Here is a 13,443-nt window from a genome sequence, read left to right as displayed (position 1 = left end):
CTGCATCATGTCTTTGCAATGCATTCTGCTAGACCCTGGATGAGGGAAACTGGGGTCCAGAGAGTCAAGTGTGCCCAAGGTCACATAACCTAGTTATTCATGCAACTAGGACTGGTACAAATGTCTCCTAACACCCAGTCCAGGGGGGCTTCTAATTCAACAAGATAATTCAACTCAACAAAAACATATTAAATTCCTACTATAGGCCCTATGGGGCAGCTAGATGGCTCAGTAGATAGAGTGCTGGGCTTGGAGTTAGGAAGACCTGAATGCAAATTTGGCCTTAGATATTTACCAGCTGTGTGACCTTGGACAAGTCACTTAACTTCTATTTCCCTTTATCCAATGGAGAAGGAAAAGTCAAACCACAACAGTATCTTTGCCAAGAAAATCCCATGGACAGTAGTCCACGGGGTCAGGAAGGGTCAGACATGACTCAACAACAACAAGCCCTTTTTTGGCCTGAGGGATACAAAAATAGAGATTCTATTCTCAAGGAACTTACAACTTAATATAATTAATAAGCAGCTAAATGACTCAGTGGATAGAATACTGTACTTGGATTCAGGAAGACCTGAGTTCAAATCCTACCTCAGACTCTTACAAGCTATATAATCCTGGGCAAGTCACTTAACTTCTTCCCTTTCTATAAAATGGGGACAATAATAATAACAACACCCACATTACAAGGCTGTTGTGTTGACCAAATGAAATAATATATGTAAAATGCTTTGAAAATGTTAAATTGCTATATGAATGCTAGCTAGTATTATTATGTACCAGAGTAATTAGAATAGGAGGAAAAGGGTTTACAGGCAAAATGTCATGGGGACTCTATGAAGAAAGGCAATATTTTTTTTACCAGTGATGGAGGTATATCCTGAGTAGGTATCACCCCAGTTTGTTCTTGAAAGAAACGTGGGGGGCAGCTAGGTAGTGCAGTGGATAGAGCACCAGCCCTGGAGTCAGGAGGACCTGAGTTCAAATCCAGCCTCAGACACATAACACTTACTAGCTGTGTGACCCTGGGCAAGTCACTTAACCCCCACTGCCCAACCAAAACCCCCCCCCCCAAAACCAGAAAAACAAAGACAAACAACAAGAACAAAAAAGAAATGTGAGATTTCAATGTGTGTAGATGTGCAGAGAGGAGAATGTATTCCACATGGGAGGGGAGGGGAGCCCAAGGCGTGTGTCAGCCAAGACACAGACCCAAGAGGGGAAGGAAGACAAAATATTACCCACAGTACTAAACAGGGAGTCAACACTCAACTAATGTTTATTTGAATGAAGTACCAATATATAATCCCCTGGAGTGTGTGGGATAAGTGCCATTGTGAGTATGTCTTCAAGGTTAAGGGTAGACTAGGTACACTTTGAGGGCTGTTTAAAAAGAGGAAGTCTATGATTGAGGAATGGATTTAGTATGTTAGAGATAGCACGGTATAGTGGAAAGGACCTATCATCTTAATCAATAATCAATAAGCCTTTATTAAGTGCCTATTGTGTGTCAGGCATAAGCGCTCATAATCAAAAGATTTGGGTTTGAAACCAATAGAAAGGGTGCCTGGGGACAAGTCACGACCTCTCTGAGCCTCACTTTGGTCATCTGTCAAACGGACACAGCGAGCTCTTCGATCACGACCTCGCATGTTTGTTGAGAGGAGCGTACTCCTCAAAACGTAATATTATGAGCATTATAAGCTGCTGAAGGGAGGGGTACTTTCAACAAGACACTGAAGGCAGGATTCCCTACTCAGTTTTGGTTGGACCGGGTGATTTCTGACGTCCCTTCCAGCTCTGAAACTTTGATTGTTATCTGGGGGCAGAGAATGAAAGGAAAAGAAAGCTAAAGGCTCACGCTCCCACTTCCTTGACAGCTGAAGATCGGTCAGGGGAATGCCGAGGCTTATTTGGGAGTAGGGTCCGTTCAGACACAGCTGCTACAGAGGCACACAGAAAGCCAGAGGTAGGAGGAGGGGGCAAGCTTCTCCAGTACACGATTCTTCATCTTCATCATGTGTCATGGACACTGTCGGGTAGGTTCTCCTTAGAATATTTTAACATTTATTTTAAAAATGCATAGGATTACAAAAGGAACCAATTATGTAGAAATGGATTATTACATTATAAAAATTATAGACCCCAGGTTGACCCCCCCAAACTAGACCAACTCCCTCATTTTGCAGATGGGGAAACGGAGGCTTAGGACCTAGGACTTAGCTAATTATTGTCAGAGCTGGTCCTCTGAATACAATTTCAGAGCTCTTTTTAAGCCATCAAGCTGAACCTCCTGTAGCTGGTAGCTCCTTCCACAAAGAAGTACCTCCAAGACAAGCAAGAATCTAGACAGAAGGGCCTGGAGGTCTTTAGAACGGCTTTCTTGGATCTCTGTTCACAAGAGCCTCTTACATAGTTTTCACCTCTCAACTCCTCATCCTGTCTGGCCAATCCAAACCCATCCAATGCAGTACAAGGGGCTTTAAATATCCACAAGCACACTCTGAAATGGTCTTTTAAGAAATTATTTATTAGAGCAGAAAGAGAAGCAGGTTTCCTTGGGATCGTTTCTTAACTAACAACCACTAACTAGATAATGCCTATTTTTTTTTAAGCTCTTCCTTTTCATTCTGTCAAATGATAAGAAAGACTTCACCTGTGGCCACAGCCCAAATTCCAGCTTCCAAGAGCTCATAGTTCTGTCATCCCAATGTACATCAATTTCCCCTTTTAGCTTCCACCTCACTCCAACCCAACCAAGACATCTCCAATAGCAGATGGTTATCAGCAAGGACAATCATGAAGCCGTGTGTTCTTCCAAATAAAAGAAGGGGAGAGAGGTGGAGATTTAGGGGCTTAATAACAGGCTGATGACAGCAATTATACACCTCTGGGAGTGCTGAGGGTGGGAGGAGGTGGGAAAGAATTTGGCAGCTTTCTGAGAGGCAGTGAGAAACTCTAGAAAGAGGGCCAGGTGTGGAGTCAGGAGGCATAGTTATACAAACCTTAGTAACTCTGTTACTTTGCTATAAGCCTCATTTCCCTCATCTATATATGGGGATATATAGTGGGAATATAATATATAATGATATATAATATATAATAAAACATATATAATCATATATAATGGGGATGACAAATCTTTGCACCAGTTACCTTATAGGATTACCATGAGGAAGGGGAGGGCAGCTGAGTGGAGTAGTAGAAAGAGTTCTGGGCTTGAAGTCAGGAAGACTCATCTTCTTGAGTTCCAATCCAACCTCAGATACTTACTAGGTGTGTGACATTGGGCAAATCACTTAACCCTGTTTTACCTCAGTTTCTCCATCTGTAAAATGAGCTGAAGAAGGAAGTGGCAAAACCACTCCAGGATCTTTGCCAAGAAAACCCCACATGAGGTCACAAAGAGTTGGACACAACTAAACAACACCAAAATGAGGAAGGGGTTTTGTAGACCTGAAAGTGTAGTACAAATGGGAGTTGTTCTTCATATTGTGAGGGAAAGGGAAGGGCCGTGAACAGGGGAGCAGCTAATGCTTGAGGTTGTCCAGTTAAAAGGAAATTCCAAGCATTAGTGAGTAACTCATTAGAGGTGGTGTGGGCATGGTACAGAGAGTGCTGGACTTGGAGCCAGGAAGACCTGGGCTTGATTCCTGATTTCAACACTTATTATCAGCTTTTTGCAAAGTTTGGCATTTAAAGCTTTCTACAACTTGGCTTTTTTCTCTCCTCTGAGTTTTCTTAAACTTTGCTACCCTATATAAACTCTAGGATCCACTGACATTGGCTGGCTCGCCACTGTTATTGCTGAACACATACCCTTTCCACTGGCTCTCCTCCATGCCTGCGACGTTCTCCTTCCTCACCTCTTCCTTTCAGTTTCTCCTGCTTTTTTCAAGACTCACTTCAAATCTCTCATTCTGTAGGAGGTTCTTCCTGGCTGCCTGGTTTTCTCTGAGATTACCTCTACATTCCTTTGTACATATCTTGTACAGACATACTGTCCCTCCCTTTAGAGTGTAAAACTCCCGGGGCAGAGAGATCTTTGCCTTTTTTTTTTTTTTTTTTTAATATCTCCAATGCTTAGCACAGTGCCTGTTAAATAGTGAGTGCTTCATTAATTCTTTCTGATTGATTTGTGTGATCATGGGAAAGTCACTTACCTTGAGCCTCAGTTTTCTCAATTGTAAAATGTGGTTCATAATATATGCAGTACCTACATCACAGGAACATCCTAACACTTAGATACATACAGAGACTTTTACAAACCTTAAAGCACCATGTGAATGACAATTATCACTAATAATATTCCTGTGAGAGAATCTGGAGGAAGGGAAGAAAAGCAGACTACATGTGAAAAAGCTTAGCATAGGCAGAACTGACCTCTGACAAAATTTTGTAATAAAAACACTCCACTAGCATAATCATATTTGAGTCTCAAAATAGCTCTTTAAGAGGTAGGCAGTTAGGTGGTGCCATGTATAGCGTGGCAGGCCTGGAGTCAGGAAGACCTAAGTTCAAATCTAGCCTCAGATACTTAACTAGCTAGCTGTGTGACCCTGGGCAAGTCACCTTACCCTGTTTGCTTCACTTTACTCTTCTTTAAAACGAACTGGAGAAAGAAATGGCAAATCATTTTAGCATCTTTGCCAAGAAAGCCCCAAATAGGGTCAAGAAGAGTCAGACACAATTGATAACAACAGTGCATCAATTATTGCCCTGTTTTACATGGGACAGAATAGATTCTGTGATTTGCCCAATGAATAAGTAATCTCATTTGACTGTTGCAACACCTCCCCGAAGTCATGAGAGTAAATGTCATTATCTCCATTGTTGTGAATAAAACAAGGTTTCCAGGTATTATTAATCAATTCATTAATTAGGCTAGCCAATAATCAATAAATTAATGGTCAGCAGTTTCTCTTGGTAACCAAAGAATCCAAGGGAGACTCTGAAACACCTTCAATCAGGTGTATACACCTTCTGACAGGAAACTCTCCTTTCAAATGAAACTCAACCCTGATTGGTGGACATTTAATGAGGAGGTGGGCTAAAGGTTCTCAGCTCTTTCTGATGAGAATGAGGTTTGATCTTGAGACTCAGCTGCCTCCAGCAAACTGGGCAGCATCCAGACATCTCTATCTGGTTTTTCCTTTATGAGCTGGATTGTCCCAAACTTTAATGGAGGTAATCCTGGACAAGGAGATGTGATCCTGGGGAAAAGATTTAGCCAAGCTTGCCTTTCGTTTAAAGAGTAAACAAAAAGGAAGGATCCCTGCCAGAGAGATGCCCTGGGGCTGGGAGGAGATTGCCTTACACAGTTACACCCTTCAGAGACTATCTGACCTTTTCAGGAGTAGAATCTTAAAAGTAGAAAGAAAAGGGCGAATCACAAATTAACCATTAGTTATTAATATAATAGTGTAATATTAATTTCTCTCACCATTTTATTGATAAATAAAATGAGGCACCAGGCACTAACGTGCCTAAAGAATCCACACTTAATTTCAGGTCTTCTGACTCTAAAGCTGTGGCATTTTCCCTTGAGCCATAGCTGTAGTTCACAGAAGTTTCTCCTAGCCACATCCTCCTCCATGCACTCCCAGTTGATGCAGCTCTGGTTCCTCCACAGGTTTCTAATGACCTCCTACTTGCCTCCTGGGTGTCCACTATGCCTTTCCTTCTGCACCTCCACCAACCATCTGACCCCTGGACAATGAATTTAACAGTTTATCTTAATACACTGAAAAGAAATGCCCCAGTTACTTTCCTCTCTTAAGTCTGATTTTGATGCTTAAGAATAGTTTTTAAAAGTTGATTAGAGGCACTCTTCCCCTATGACTTTACTCTCTGTGTCCCAGACTGACACAAACCCAGTTTAAAGAATCATATAATCCCTGCCTTAAAAGGATGACCCATTGTATTTCCAATCCAGCCTCTCCTTGAAGACTTCTCATAATGGGCAACATACTCCATTCTAAGTCAGTACACTCTACTTTGGGGCAGCTCTGTTTATAATTTTGTTTTCCTTATAAAGGACTAAAACCTACATTGGACTTAGAAACAGATGACTTGGGTTTGAGTCAGAACTCTACTACTAATGTACTGTGTTGCCTGAGGAAAGTCATTCTACATAACACTCATTTTTCTCCTCTTTAAAATGAGAGGGTTGCAAAAACAAATAAAAAACAAACAAACCCCACACACTAACACCCCCCATAGGTATATGAGTCATTGTAATATGATAAAATATGTTTCATTTAACATGATAAAATGTACATTTAATATAGTTCATATTAGATATGTATATATACATTTAATAAACACAATATTTATGTACACATGTTTATATACGCATACATGTATATATGTATACATACACACATATTACTTGCAATGAGGAGACACAAGACAATGAACTTTCCCAATAAATATAACAGTAAAGCACAGATGGACCCTCTCCTCACTATTATATGATAGAATGCCAGAAATTGCTATTGCAATAACAAAACAAGGGAAAAAAGTAAATATGTAAACAATGACAAAGAGAAGAAAAAATGATACCCAATTTGTAAATGTCATGATGAAAACTCAAGAGAATCAGCAAAAAAAACTGCGATAATAACTTCAGTAGAATAGTAGGATATAAAATATGGAGATCAGAGTAAATGAGCTCTGTGATCTCATCAGGCTCTGATGTTCTGTGATTCTCTGAGATAGCTAGTTGTCCTAGAGGATACCCCACAGGGCCTGGAGTCAGGAAGATATGAGTTCAAATCTGACCTCTGATACTTGCTAGCTGTGTGATCCTGCACAAGTCATTTAACCTGTCTCTGCCTCATTTTCCTCAACTGTAAAATGGGCATAATAACAGCACCTACCTCTCCCAGGGTTGTTGTGAAGATCAAATGAGATAGTATTTGTGAGCACTTAGCACAGTGTCTGGCAAATAGTGGAGTGAATTCTTATAAATGCTTGCTTTCTTCTTTCCTTCCTTTTGTACTGTACATCTTAGGTCATAAATTCCTAGTGGACAAAGGTCATGTTTATTTAGTTCATTTTCTATATCTCTCATATGATGATTCTTATGGATACACTATTTTAAAATATTTAGGTGTATTCTTATGTGTTATCTCATTCGACCCTCAAGGTAGTCTTTGAGGTAAGTACAACACTTGGCATTTCTCTGATGATGAAAAACTGAAGACAGTGGGGGAGGGTGGGTTAGTGAATTTGGTAAAATGACTTACCCAAGGTCTCATGGCCATTAAGAGGTAGAATCAGGATTTGGACCCAGGCCTCTTTACTTCTAGAACTTAGTTCTCCCACTGGGTACTACTTACACTCTATCTTAATCCTTGAAGGGCTCTTTATATAATTTTCAATGTTCTTTCACCTATGTTATCTCATTTAATCCTCACCACAACCCTGTGGAATAGTTAAGCCAGTTATCATTATCCCTCTTTTATGGATGAAACTGAAGCCTAGTGAGGTAGAATGACTTGCTCAAATACCTCATCAATCCTTTGGATGAGGATGTTCAGAGAGTTACAAAATGTTAGAATTTAAAGGCACTTCAGAGATCCTAAGATGCAGAACTAGAAAGCACCTGAATAATACAACTAGTCGAATTCCTAATTTTAAATATGAGGAAACTGAGGCCCCAAGTGGTTGTGACTTAATTGAGATCACCCTTTGGTTCTAGGTCAAGCATTCTTTCCACTACACCAAGTGGATCACCTAGTCCAGCCCCCTCCTTAAGGACGAATCCATCCTAGTGGCACCCTTGGCCAGTGGCCATACAGCTTTGGCCCAAACACCTCCAGTGAGAGGGAGCTCATTTTTTTTGCCCATTACATTACTAGGCAGATTATTGCCAAGTACTTCAAACCAACTCACCTGAAACTGTTCTCTTTAATGTTACCAGCAGTCTCTTAATTGCCAAACTAATTGAACTTGGCACTGTTGATGACCCTCTCCTTCTGGAGGCTTTCTCCTGCCTAGATTTTCCCAACATTTCTCTCTCCTGATTTTCTTCCTACCTATCCTCAGTCTCCTTTGCTAGTTCATCATGCTCACGATCTGTGGGATACCCTGAGGTTCCTTCCTTGGCCCTCTTTTCTCTATATTCCCTTTCATTAGATAAACTCATCAGTGTCTATGGGCTTAACTATCATCTAGATGCAGATGACTGACTGCCATATCACTATATCGTGCCACGATCTCTTCTGAGGTCTAGTCTCACATCATGAATTGGCTATTGGATGTTCTGAACTTGCTATCATGTAGTCAACTCAAACTCAACACGTCCAAAACAAAGCTAATTATCTTTACCCCTAAACCAACTCTTCTTCTGAAATTCTCTATTATTAGTAAAGGCACTGACATTGTTCCAGTCATACATGCGTAAAACCTTGGTGTCGTACTCAACTCCTATCACCTCACATGGCCAGGCAATTACCAAATCTTGTCATTTCTCTTTCCACAACATATCTCACATCTGTCTTCTCTCTACTCACATAGCCAACCACCCTGGTTTAGGTTCTCATCATCTCCCACCTGGATTATGGCAATGTGGTTGGCCTACCTCAACTTCTCCCCTCTCCAGGCCTTCTTCCAAATTTCCATTAACTCAATAAACTCCAATGTATCCTTATTACTGTTAAGTCAGTCATTTTTCAGTCATGTCTGATGCTTCATGATCCTATTTGGGGTTTTCTTGGCAAAGACACTGGAGCGATTTGCCATTTCCTTCCCCAGCTCATTTTAAAGATGAGGACACTGAGGCAAAGAAGGTTAAGTGACTTGCCTAAGGTCACACAGCTAGTAAGTGTCTGAGGACAAATTTGAACCCAGAAAGACTCATCTGCCTGACTTCAGACCCAACACTCTGTCTGCTGTACCACTTAGCTGCCCCTTATTACTGTTAGGATCAAATAATATCTCTTCTATCAGGCATGTAAAATTCTTTTTAAAAATATATTTTTATTTATTTCATTAAAAATTTCCCAGTTATGATTTAAAATTTTCTAATGTTCATCTTTAAAAATTTTGAGCTCCAAATTCTCTCCCTCCCTCCTGCCCCTCTCCCACCCCTTGAGAAAGCAATATATTGATTACATACGTGAAGACATGCAAAGCACATTTCCACATTAGCCATGTTGCAAAAGAAAACACACAAAACCCCAGAAAAATAAAGTGTTAAGAGTATGCTTCAGTCTATATTCAGAGTTCATCCGTTCCCTCTCTGGAGCTTGATAGCATTTTTCATCATGGGTCCTTTGAAATTGCCTTGGATCCATTTAAAATTCTTTACAGCCTGGCCCCTTTCAACCTTACCAGTCTTCCTTCGGAATACTCTTTCCCATGGACTCTAGTTCAGCTGTAGTGTCCTACCTGTCATATCACACACATATCACTCGTTTGTACTTGCTATTCTCCATTCCTAGAAGGGACCTCCCCCTCACCTTGGAATCCCTGGTTTTCTGCAAGGGTCACCCCAAGTTCTACCTTCTACATGAAGCTTTTTCCCAATCCCCTCCTCTCCTTTGGCCCTTTATCCCCAAACTACCTTATATTCATCTTGCATTTATTCTGTACATACTTCCATATCTCTATGTTGTTTCCATCATTCAAATGTAAACTCCTTGACAGAAAGGACTTTTCACTTTTGCTTTTATAATCCCAGCACTTAGCACAGTATCTGGAATATAGTGAAGTAAACACTTGCTAATTAATTGAAAGTCAGTCTTTCTCCATGTATCTTCCCTCCAATGGTTCCAGTCTTTCCCTCTAGGACCATCCCTCTTCTACTCACAGAATAAGCCAAATCCCTCTCCAACTTGTGTGTGTGTGTGTGTGTGTGTGTGTGTGTGTGTTTGTATCTCTACCTGGGGGTGGGAAACCTGGGCCCTCGAGGCCACATGTGGTCCTCTAGGTCCTCAAGTGGGGCCGTTTGACCGAATCTAAACTTCACAGAACAAATTGGATTCAGTCAAAGGGCCCCACTTGAGGACCTAGAGGGCCACATGGGGCCTCAGGGTTCCCCACCCTTGCAGCCTACACCCTTAGTCAAGGGGGGAAAAATCATCAAAACATAGTTAAAAATGCATTGTTCTTGTAAGGTTTTCTTCTTACCTTATAATGTTTTCTTAGCCAAGGACAATCTGCATTCTCTCCAGGCCAGCTCCTGGCTGGACTAGCTCCAAAAGACCTTAATGACTTTTGAATGGGGCCAGCAAAATGAACCTGGCAGGACTCGCACTAGAACCGACCCCAGTTCCTGAGAGCAAACCTTGTCCTCTAGGGCTCTTTCTACCTCCAAGAAGACAAGAAGAGTTGGCAGTCACCATATTCATGATTTAAGGGTCTTTTTTTTTAATAGGATTTTTTCTCCCCTCCCCCAACTATCAAGTTAGATTCTCTTCCCAGTTTTGATAAACTAAAGTTTCACAGTGGTGGGGCCAGTGTGTGTGTATGTGTGTGTGTGTGTGTGTGTGTGTGTGTGTGTGTGTGTGCGCGCGCGTGTGTGTGTGTATGTATGTGAAATCTCACATCTAGACAGCTGCCCTTGGGTAGAAAGGGCCTAATGGCCACCTTGGGATTTCAAGTCGCAGTTCTTTCTCGCCCAGGAGAGGGTCACAGGACCCAGAGCTAGCAGGGAACTCAGAGGCCATCTAATTCAACCCCATTAATCAATTAATAGGCATTAATTAAACACTTGTTATATAGTAGGCACTGTATTAGGTGTCAGAGATGAAAGTACAAAAAATAAAACAATTCCAACTTGCAGTGAGCTCTCATTTGAATGGTGGAGACAGCAAAAACATACACAAAATATAAATATATTAAGTGACTAATTATAAATAAATACTACTTAGCAAAATACAAAGTAGCTTGAGAGGGAAGATACCGGCATTTGGGGGGTGGGGAAGGATGAGGAAAGCCTTCATGCAGAAGATGCCACCTCTTTAATAGATGTAGAAACTGAGATCCAGGAGAGCTAAGTGACTTGTCAAACACCACCCAGAAAATAAACATCAGTGAGGAGATTTGACCCCAGGTCCTCTGACTTCAGAAAGAGTGTGTTTTCCCATTATACCACGGATTCTCTGGGTTGAGAGCACTAGAGCTAGGGAGTGCAAGACAGAAATGGGCCAAAAGATCATAGGCTATAGAACTGAAGGGGCAACGGAAGTCGTCTGAACCCATGTCCTCAGTTTACAGATGAGAAGTTTGAGACCGAGTTAAGTCAAGAGACTTCTCACAGATCACTCTGATGTTGTGGCAAATCTGGAACATAGATTTAGGCCTTCTGATTTCCAAAGTTTAACTGATTTGCCTAAGAATACTCCAAATTCAGTGCTTTTTAGTTAGACTTGATTCTATTCACACATCATACAAAAAAGATACCATGTGAAGCTGGTCTCAGTTTAGCACTCAGTTGGTACTACTGATCTATCGAAACTAGCCATCTCTCTCTTCTTCACTCACAACAGCCCATCCCCCACCTTGGTGCCTTTGTACTGGCCATCCATGATGTCTGATATGTAGTCCTTTCTTACATCTACCTCATACCTCAAAAGGGTAGTCAAAGGGCACTTGATTACCTCATACCTCTCTTCCTTCAAGATGCAGCACAGACACTATCTTCTGCATGAAGGCTTTATTTTTTTTAACTTCCATTTTAGTTTTTCAATTAATGAAAAAAAAGCTGATTTTTTTCTTCTTCCCATCATTAAGGGAAAAAAGAATAAACAAAATACTTGTAACAAATATGCTTGGTGAAGCAAAACAAATTCCTACACTGGTCATGTCCAAAAATATGCTTCTCATTTTGCATATTTAACCCATCACACACTCAGGCAGGAGGTGGGCTGTATTTGTCATCATAGGTCCTGTGGAATCATGGTTCTTCACTGCCTGATTGATTAGAGTCAAGTCTTTGAATGTCACCTGTTTTGGTGATGTTGTTATCATTATAGAAATCGTTCTTCTGTTTCTGCTTACTTCACTCTGCACGAGTTCATATAAATCTGCCCAGTTTTACTGGAATAGTTCCTTTGAATATCTCTTATGGCACAATAGTATCCCATTACATTCCTATACCATAATTTGTTCAGCCATTCCTCAATTAATAGGCACTCTCTGGACGGGCATGAAGGCTTCCTGATTCTACCAACTGCTAATACCCTCACTCCCACAGTACCCTGTATTTAACTTTGTTTATATATATGTATGTGTGTATTTTTAACTTGACATTTATGCTGTGTATGTATATTAATACATATACAATAAAAACAGCATATATTATATATAATACAAACATATATGCATTCATATCTTCATTAAAATGTGGACTCCTTATGATTAAATATATGTTCATTCTTTGTATTTCTATCCCCAGTTTCCAGCACAGTACCTGGCACATAGCAGCTGCTCAACAAATACTAATTGATTGATGCAATATTGTGTAATAATGCTATCTGTGTGGATGAGTGATACTCTATGACCTTCCTAGAAGGTAGATGACAGAAAAGACTGTGTCTTACCTAAACTTAGCATCTCAAAAGATCATATGAGAATGGTATAGTGTCTGGCACATAACATGCTCTTAATAAATACCCAATTAATTGACTGAATGGTAGAACGAGATGTTACAAGACAGCCTGGCTCCTCATAATTCCCCTCAATAATCACTGTAGACACACTAAGAAGAAATAGAATTGGTAGAGCTTTTCACAAGAAAATTAAAGTCACCAAAATGACAATAATCAAAATGCAGATCTCTGGAACAATGAAATGAGTAAAAAAGCTGGGAAAACCCATCTGAAGAAAGGCATACAAGAACAACACCAGAAGTAGAGCAAAAATATAGCAATCTCAAAAAAATATGACTAAATCTTAAGAAAGACAATTACAGACAGCTAGATGGCCTAGTAGATAGAGTGAGGGACTTGGAATCAGGAAGATCTGAGTTCAAAGATGGCCTCCACTTGTGATTCTAGGCAAATCATGCAACCTCTGATTGCCTCAGTTTCTTCATCTGTAAAATGTGGATAATAATAGCACCTACGTGTTATGAGGATAGAATAAGTTAATATTTTCAAAGCACTTCACAAACTTTAAAATACTACATAAATATTAACTGTTGTTGTTAATTAAATGTATATCAGACAAACCTTAAGGAATAACTGAAATTAGAGGATTGTAGAATCTTAGATCAGGAGTAAGAAGGGAATTCAGAGAACTAAACCTCTTTGGACAGATGAGGAAAATTAGACCTGGAGAGGTAAGTTACTTGTACTAGGTCACTCAAGTGGGTTTCAAATCCAGGTCTTGTCCCTGGATTCAGTGTTCTTTCAGTATTACGCTTCCTCTCAGTAACAAAAACAAATAGCAAAAAAAAAAAATCATGAGAAGAACTAAAAAAATTTGAATAAA

At 40.3% G+C, this 13,443-nt stretch overlaps 1 long non-coding RNA gene across 1 annotated transcript in view; it reads left to right on the top strand.

Annotated features, from left to right (window-relative positions):
- Positions 1-1,887: 1,887 nt before the first annotated feature.
- LOC114032861 overlaps positions 1,888-13,443 on the top strand; it is a 34,816-nt gene continuing 23,260 nt past the window's right edge. Inside the window, exon 1 of the long non-coding RNA XR_003567878.1 lies at positions 1,888-2,039. This is a non-coding gene — a long non-coding RNA (uncharacterized LOC114032861). The remainder of the gene's footprint in view (positions 2,040-13,443) is intronic.

This window comes from Vombatus ursinus, unplaced genomic scaffold (genome assembly GCF_900497805.2).
Source record: "Vombatus ursinus unplaced genomic scaffold, bare-nosed wombat genome assembly UNPS02005659.1, whole genome shotgun sequence".
NCBI lineage: Eukaryota > Metazoa > Chordata > Mammalia > Diprotodontia > Vombatidae > Vombatus > Vombatus ursinus.
Note: the sequence above shows the minus strand (reverse complement) of the source record. Positions and strands in the feature narration are given on the sequence as shown.